The 7,805-nt window shown below is 47.6% G+C and overlaps 1 protein-coding gene and 1 non-coding gene across 4 annotated transcripts in view; one reads left to right on the top strand and one right to left on the bottom strand.

The window, feature by feature from the left end:
• Nucleotides 1-461, bottom strand: part of PHF3 (PHD finger protein 3) — an 89,100-nt gene extending 88,639 nt beyond the window's left edge. Inside the window, exon 1 of one of the 3 annotated variants that reach the window (XM_014462692.2) lies at nucleotides 44-461. The gene's annotated coding sequence lies outside the window, so the exon portion shown is untranslated. The remainder of the gene's footprint in view (nucleotides 1-43) is intronic. The other 2 variants (XM_023760651.1, XM_006096823.3) reach the window with 2 other exon arrangements.
• A 3,457-nt stretch (nucleotides 462-3,918) lies between these two features.
• Nucleotides 3,919-3,981, top strand: LOC111827577. Its single transcript, XR_002831201.1, has one exon. It is a non-coding gene; the product is annotated as a U7 small nuclear RNA (small nuclear RNA).
• Nucleotides 3,982-7,805: the final 3,824 nt, after the last annotated feature.

The following is a 7,805-nucleotide window of genomic DNA, read 5'->3' as shown; positions in this document are numbered from 1 at the left end:
GGTTGCCCGTCTCTGTGTGGCCGCGGCCAGAGCCGCAACTCACCCAGCTCCGCCGACGAGCGCTACCACTGGCAGCAAGAGGAAGATGGTGGCCGCCGCCGCCGCCGAGGAGGAGGAGGAGGAGGAGGAGGAGGAGGAGGGGGCCCGGTGGGTGCCGCGGAGAGGGGGTATGCGCAGGACGTCGGCGTCGCTGCCACAGCCTCTTCTCCTCACGGGGTCGGGCGGCTGCTGCTGACGACACCTTCCTGGCTTCTGCGCCGCCCTCCCAGTCCTCGTTGCAGCCGCCGCCGCCCGGAACCCGAGGGTCGCTCGCCTCGTGGGGACTGTACGGCGGTGCGAGACCCCACAGCCATCGGCGTGCGGCGGCGGCGCGGGGGTAAAAGCGAGCCCGCGTCACGTGACCCCTCTGTTTACCGTTCCGGGGCCGCGGCCGGAGCCGCCGCCGCGCCTGCGCACCGTGGGCCCTCCCGCGCCGCGCCGCGCTGCGCCTCTGCGGGGCCCCCGGCGGCCGCGCGCCGACGCGCCTCCGCCCGGTTCCTAGGCTTTTACACGACCGCGTACCGCCCGCGGGCTTCTAGCTTTCCCCTCGCCGGCAGCCGGAAGGGGAGAGGCGAAGGGATGGTCTTTTTTTTCTCTCGGTTGTAGTAAGCACCGAGGCTTCATAGTTAATGTGATATCGATGGGCAGATCTGCTCCCCCGGCTACTTTGCAGAGAAGAAAAAAGGAAAGCCTCTTGCCCACGAGCCCCTGCTGGCGCGGCACAGAAGTCCCAGCAGGGCCACCTCCACCCTCAATGGCTGGTGTCCTTCAGGACTCAAGTTGCCGCCTCCAAGAAACATTTCTGGCCCAAGTCAGCAGTTCTCAAAGTGTGGCCGGGGGACCCCCTGAGAGGTCCCCGAGACTTCTCAGAGACTCTTCGGTCCTTTTGCCATTCCATATGTATACGGTCAAACTTTCTTGATCTCTTTAAACCAAAACAAAAAGGAAGCAAGTATGAGAATTCAGCCATCTCATAAGCCACACGTTGAAGAAATTTGCAAAAATGTAAAACAGTGCCACTCTATTAAGTTTTGGGGAAAATGTTTTTCATCATAGCTATATGTGATCACAGCGAATTGTTTTTAAATGTCATTTTGCTTAGGCTTAATTTCTAAGAGGGTAAACGTCAATAAATGTAACTAACCCATATAAACAAAAGCTCTTGGAAGTCCCTCAGTCATTTTTAAGAGTGTGTGTAAAGGTCCTGAGACCAAAAAGTTGAAAAACCACCAGTCTAGCTTATGTGTTTCCAACAGCAGTTTGGACTGACCCCTATCTCAGCCTTTACTAAGCACTCTGAGTAACTTGCTAGTCATCACTCAGACCAAAACGAACTTTTTTTTTTTTTTTTTTTTCAAAATGAACCCGTTAAGGACAGGAATTACGTCTGCTATCTGCAGGGACCATTACAGTGCCCTCTGACAGCCATACTGTCAGCAATAAAAAAGAAATTTTAAATGGCAGCCAGCACCTGCTGTGCTCTTCTAAAACGTTTGTTGATTTAAGCCTCACGCCAACCACAGGCCACATCTTAAGATTTGTACAGAGTAGAATAATAGTTTACAGGCATGTGGTGAAGATCTCTTCTGTAACTCTCCAGTCTTCTGATATTTCAAGCACTCCAAATTCTAAATGCTTGCCCACAAAGGAAATTTAGGTTGTCCTAATTCTACTGGAATCCTAGAATTCCAGCCCCTGCCTTAACTCATCAACCCTTCAAAACTTTGTTTTACAATCTTTTTTTTTTTTAATTGTTTTTTAGCCCTGGCCAGTTTGGCTTAGTGCTTATGATATGGAATTTTTGGACTGGAACACACACGGTATTCTCCTGGGCAGACTAGTTCCTGGGCTCTTGTCCGACGGAGTCAAAGAATGAATCCACAGACAGAAAGAAGGTGGTATAGCAAAGGTGGAAATTTATTGAAGAACAACTCCCACGTGGGGAAAAGGAAAGAGTCCCACTGAGCTCCTTTTTCCTACAGCTTATAAAGGCTGCAGATCTTTGTGCCTTGATATCCCCTCTGATTGGTCACTATTCCCTTAGACTGGTTACTATAGTAACTCCTGGGCTCTAAGGTGGAACCTCACATTTCCTCCCCTCCTTCCTTATTGTTTTCCTATTCCTTTCAGGATTTCTTCTCCTTTTGGATGAATGGCTTCCTTCCCCTTTATTTTGTAAATATAGATCTTTTGCTGTTTCCAGCTCCCTCATTCTATGGAAATGTACCTGTTGCAGCTTTTCAGCTCCCCTATTCTACGGAAATATACCTTCTGCTGCTCTGCAGCCCTGTGCTTCTTCCATGATCCTCTTAATTTCTAAAATTTCCTAAACCTGTCTTTTTCACCCCCTAAAAATTCCTGTTTCAATTAAAGTGTTGAACTGAAGGGTCATGGGTTCAATCTGATCAAAGGTATGTACCTCAATCCCCAGCCCTGGTTAGGCCCATGCAAGTGGCAACCAATCAATGTGTCTCTCTCATATGGATGTTTCTCTGTTTCTACCCCTCCCTTCCACTCCCTAAAAGAGAAAAAAAAATGTTTTTTAAAAAAGGAAAATAGAAATGAGTAATTTTTTAAAAATATATATTTTATTGATTTTTCACAGAGAAGAAGGGAGAGGGATAGAGAGCTAGAAACATAGATCAGCTGCCTCCTGCACACCTCCTACTGGAGATGTGCCTGCAACCAAGGCACATGCCCTTGACCAGAATGGAACCTGGGATCCTTCAGTCCGCAGGCCAACACTCTATCCACTGAGCCAAACCGGTTAGGGCTAGAAATGAGTAATTTAAAAATGTTTTTTACTTGGAACGTCTGGGATGAATTGCAAAAATAAATCTAGTTTTATCTTTTTCTGGACTTCAATGTGAAATTTGAAAAAAGTGATACGGGATTTTTGGATTGGAACACACGGTGGTCTCCTGGGCAGGATGGCTTCCCCAGGCTCTTTGTCCATCCAAGTTGAAGAATGAAACCACAGATGAAAGTGTTAGGTCGGAGAGAGCCCAGGATCGAGCCCAGGATCGAATACATGCAGGCATGTGATGAGACAATGCACAGCACAGACTCCTACGTGGGGAGGGGGAAAGAGTCCCACCGAGTTCCTTTTTCCACAGTTTATAAAAGCTGAGTTTTTTGTGCCTCGATATCCCCTCTGATTGGTCGCTATTCCCCTTTGATTTGGTCACTATAGCAACTCCTGAGCTCAAAGGTCAAACCTCACGTGGGACATGTGAGGCCCTCCTCCCTCATTGTTCTCCTATTCCCTTTGGGCTTTCTTTCTCCTTTATTTTGTAAATATAGACATTTTGCTACTCCCAGTTCCCTTATCTTTTGGAAATGTAACTTGTCTCTCCCAACTCCCTTGTCTTATGGAAATGTAACTTTTGTAGCTCTGTAGCCCTGTGCTTTTTCCATGGACCCCCTTAATTTTAAAAATTCCCTAAACCTGCCTATTTCACCCCTCAAAATTCCTATTTCAAAAGCATTAAGAAAAAATAAGATTATTGCTATAAACAAAATCCAATCCTAAAGGAATTCAATAGAATAAAGCTCAAATGAAAAGTCATTAGATGGAAAATCCCTTTAGTCGAGCTGGGAAAAATTTACCAAGTTAGAGAAATTTTAGTAAATTTATGAAAGAAAAAAAAAAATGCTGGCCTGGCTGGCATGACTCAGTGGTTGAACGTCGACCTAGAAGCCAGGAGGATAAGGGTTTGATTCCTGGTAAGGCAATATGCCCCGGTTTCAGGCTCAATTCCCAGTGTGGGGCGTGCAGGAGGCAGCCAACCAATGATTTTTTTCATCATTGATATTTCTATCTCTCTCCTTCTCCCTTCCTCTCTGAAACCAATAAAAATATATTTTTTAAAAATGTTCAAGTGCTTACAGCTCTTTTTGAATTTGTCCAGCAGGTCTTCCGGCTTTTACCGGAAGGCCCTAATGTGGAGATCGGCTACAGTGTTTGGACAGGTTCAAGTCTCGGACTACTGAGAGGGCACAGTCCTCTCATGGCCACGTGCAAGTCTCAGCTTGGAGGGCAGAGCCCTTCCAGCACAATTATAGCCAACAGCTATAGTTGTAAGCTTGAAACTATGGTCCGAACATGTGGCCCCACGTGTCTGAGTAATGTGGACTTGATAGAATTCAGGTGCATGTAATTGAGTAGATTAGAACAGTGTAAACATATTGACCACACCCTTACTCTGCCTCCTGGAATCTGGCTATAAAATAAAGACACAGCTTGTAGTCCATGGCACTGTTGCTAGCTGTCCATCAGAGAAGACAGTGTCCCACCCAGACCCAGCTTTCATACTCTTGTCTGTCTTTTCTCAATCCTTCACCGCCCCCTCTCAGGCTCACTGAACCTGGCTGAGCTGGCTCGGCACATAAGGCACCCAATGTGGGGCTGAGTATGCCATGGCTGTGCCGGCTTGCCACACCCGAAAAAAAAAAATGCTCAGAGGGAAGATGGGAGAGGGTGGGTGGGAAGAGAGCAACCAGCCCTAGCTGGTTTGGCTCAGTGAATAGAGCATCGGCCTGCAGACTGAAGGGTCCCGGGTTCGATTCTGGCCAAGGGCACATGCCTGGGTTGTGGTCTCCATACCCAGGGAGCTAGCAGGAGGCAGCCAATCAATGATACCCTCTAGTCATTGATGTTTCTATCTCTCCCTCTCGCTTCCTCTCTGAAATCAATAAAAATGTATTTTAAAAAAAGATCAACCAAAAAACTTATATGCATACTAGAGGCCCTGTGCACAAAAATTTGTGCACTCGGGGGGGCGGGGGTCCCCTCAGCCCGGCCTGTGCCCTCTCACAGTCTGGGACCCCTCGGGGGATGACCACCTGCTGGCTTAGGCCTGCTCCCCGGGGGATTGGGCCTAAGATGGCAATCAGACATCCCTCTGGCAGCCCGGCAGCCCTCGGGGGATGTCCACTTACCAGTAGGGAGCAGGCCTAAGCTGCAGTCGGACATCTTTAGCGCTGCTGAGGAGGCAGGAGAGGCTCCCACCATCACCGCTGTACTGGCAGCCATCAGCCTGTCTTGTGGCTGAGCAGAGCTCCCCCATGTGGGAGCTCAATGACCACTAGAGGGCAGCTCCTGCATTGAGCATCTGCCCCCTGGTGGTCAGTGTGTGTCATAGTGACCAGTCATTCCCAGTCTTTCTGCTGTTAGGGTCAGTTTGCATATTACCCTTTTACTATATAGGATAGAGGCCTGGTGCATGGGTGGGGGCCGGCTGGTTTGCCCTGAAGGGTGTCCTGGATCAGGGTGGGGGTCCCGCTTGGGTGCCTGGCCAGCCTGGATGAGGGGCTGATGGCTGTTTTCAGCTGGTCACACCCCCTTTAGGGTGGGGGTCCCCACTGGGGTGCCTGGCCAGCCTGGATGAGGGGCTGATGGCTGTTTTCAGGCTGGCCACACCCCCTTCAGGGTGGGGGTCCCCACTGGGGAGCCTGGCCAGTCTGGGTGAGGGGCTGAGGGCTGTTTTCAGGCTGGCCTGCGATGAAGCTCCCAGCCTCTCCTTTTTTTCTTTTTTTCTGGGATTTATTTACCTTCTATAATTGAAACTCTGTTGCCATCACTGGTGCTCCCAGCTCTGAGGCCGCGGCTGGCTGAAAGCAGGTATTTGGGGTTTGTTTAGCTTCTATAATTGAAACTTTGTTGCTTTTGGATCTGTTGCTTTCGGAGCTTAGAGCCGGGCCGCGGCAGGCAGGGAACCTTGGCTTCCTCCATCACTGGAGCAAGCAAACCTCCTGCTCACTTCAGCTGCGTGGCTGCTGGCCACCATCTTTGTTGACAGTTAATTTGCATATCTCCCTGATTAGCCAATGGGAAGCGTAGCGGAGGTATGGTTAATTACCTTTTTTGTCTTTTATTAGATATTAGATAGGATATGCATACCCCATGGACACATACAATAGGATAGTGAGGCCTGGGGTAGGGGCAGACTATGAGGGGTCAATAAGGGGGAAAAGGGACATATATAATACTTTCAATAATAAAGATTTAATTTTTTTTAAATGGAGGTAAAAAGAAAATGTAGGAACCATAAGGCTGTCATATTTATAAAACAAAGATTTTTAATCCTAAAAAATCCAACAAACTTGTCACAAATCATAATGTTTTGATTCTATTATTTTTGAACAAGCCAAGCGCTTAAATTTCACATTTGTCCATTAATGATCTTTGCTTTTTGCTTCCAGATATAAACACAATCCATGCAAAGTTTGCTAAAAGAAAGAACCACCTTTGAGTTGTGAGCTAAAATTCGGGTTACGAGCCAGCTTCAGATACACTGGGAATGGATCTAACCTCATGCAGGACACTGTTTTAGTTAAAAGACCTAACAGAAAATCAGATTATATTGAAAACTCCAAATTAACTCAGGAAAATTAAATTTGGCAGAAAACAAGGCAACCAACAATGGCTAAAACTGACAATATATTTGTAAGTGACTTGAAAATTATGAAAACTGACAAAATTTGGATCTTGTAAACTTTACCCAGGAAAATTGAGCCTGGAGGAGAGTGAGGCATTGGAAGACTTCTCACAATACAGATACAAAAGTTAATTTTGATATGAAAAAATGTATGCCATCACTGAAACTTTGGTTCCTACAGTATCAGTTCATTAAAAATCAAAGAGGGCCGAAACCGGTTTGGCTCAGTGGATGGAGCGTCGGCCTGCGAACTGAAAGGTCCCAGGTTCGATTCCGGTCAAGGGCATGTACCTGGGTTGCAGGCACATCCCCAGTGGGAGATGTGCAGGAGGCAGCTGATCGATGTTTCTCTCTCATCGATGTTTCTAACTCTCTATCTCTCTCCCTTCCTCTCTGTAAAAAATCAATAAAATATATTTTTAAAATAAATAAATAAATAAATAAAATAAAAAAAAATAAAATAAATAAAATAAAATAAATAAAATTAAATTAAATTAAAAAAAAATTTAAAAAAAATCAAAGAGGGTTGCCTGGCTGATGTGGCTCAGTAGTTGAGTATTGACCTATGAACCAGGAGGTCAAGGTTTGATTCCCAGTCAGGGCACATGCCCGGGTTGCAGGTTTGTGGGCTTGATCCCCAGTGGAAGTTGTACAGGAGGCAGCCAGTCAATGATTCTTTCTCATCATTGATGTTTTTCTCTCCTCTCTCTCTCTCTCTCTCTCTCTCTCTACCTCTCCCTTCCTCTCTGAAATCAATACAAATCCTATATGATAAAAGGCTAATATGCAAATAGACCGAACAGCAGAATAACCGGTCACTATGATGCATACTGACCACCAGGGGGCAGACACTCAATGCAGGAACTGCCCCCTGATGGTCAGTGCACTCCCACAGGGGGAGTGCCACTCAGTCACAAGCCGGGCTCATGACTGGCAAGCACAGTGGCGGTGGCGGGAGCCTCTCCTACCTCCACAGCAGCCCTAAGGATGCCCAATGGTGGGCCTAAGCCGTCAGTCAGACATCCCCTGAGGGCTCCTGGACTGCGAGAGGACCCAGGCGAGCTTAGCAACGCCCCCCCTCCCCAGTGCACAAATTTTGTGCACTGGGCCTCTAGTCCTAATATATAAAAACCCAGGGACCATAAGGACCAACCGAAGGCTCGACCGAACACTGGAAGTCAGTCCTACAGTCAGTGCTGGGTTGCCGTGGCGGCCCAGCACTGACTGCTGAGGGGGCTGTGGATCAGGCTTGAAGAGAGGCCCAGAGAGAGAGGCAGGATATGATCCGCAGCCTCTGTGGCAGCTGTTGATCAGCTGTTGCCTCTC

The sequence above is a fragment of the Myotis lucifugus genome, unplaced genomic scaffold (genome assembly GCF_000147115.1).
Source record: "Myotis lucifugus unplaced genomic scaffold, Myoluc2.0 scaffold_187, whole genome shotgun sequence".
In the NCBI taxonomy this organism is placed as follows: domain Eukaryota; kingdom Metazoa; phylum Chordata; class Mammalia; order Chiroptera; family Vespertilionidae; genus Myotis; species Myotis lucifugus.
This window is presented reverse-complemented; position numbering and strand designations above follow the sequence as displayed.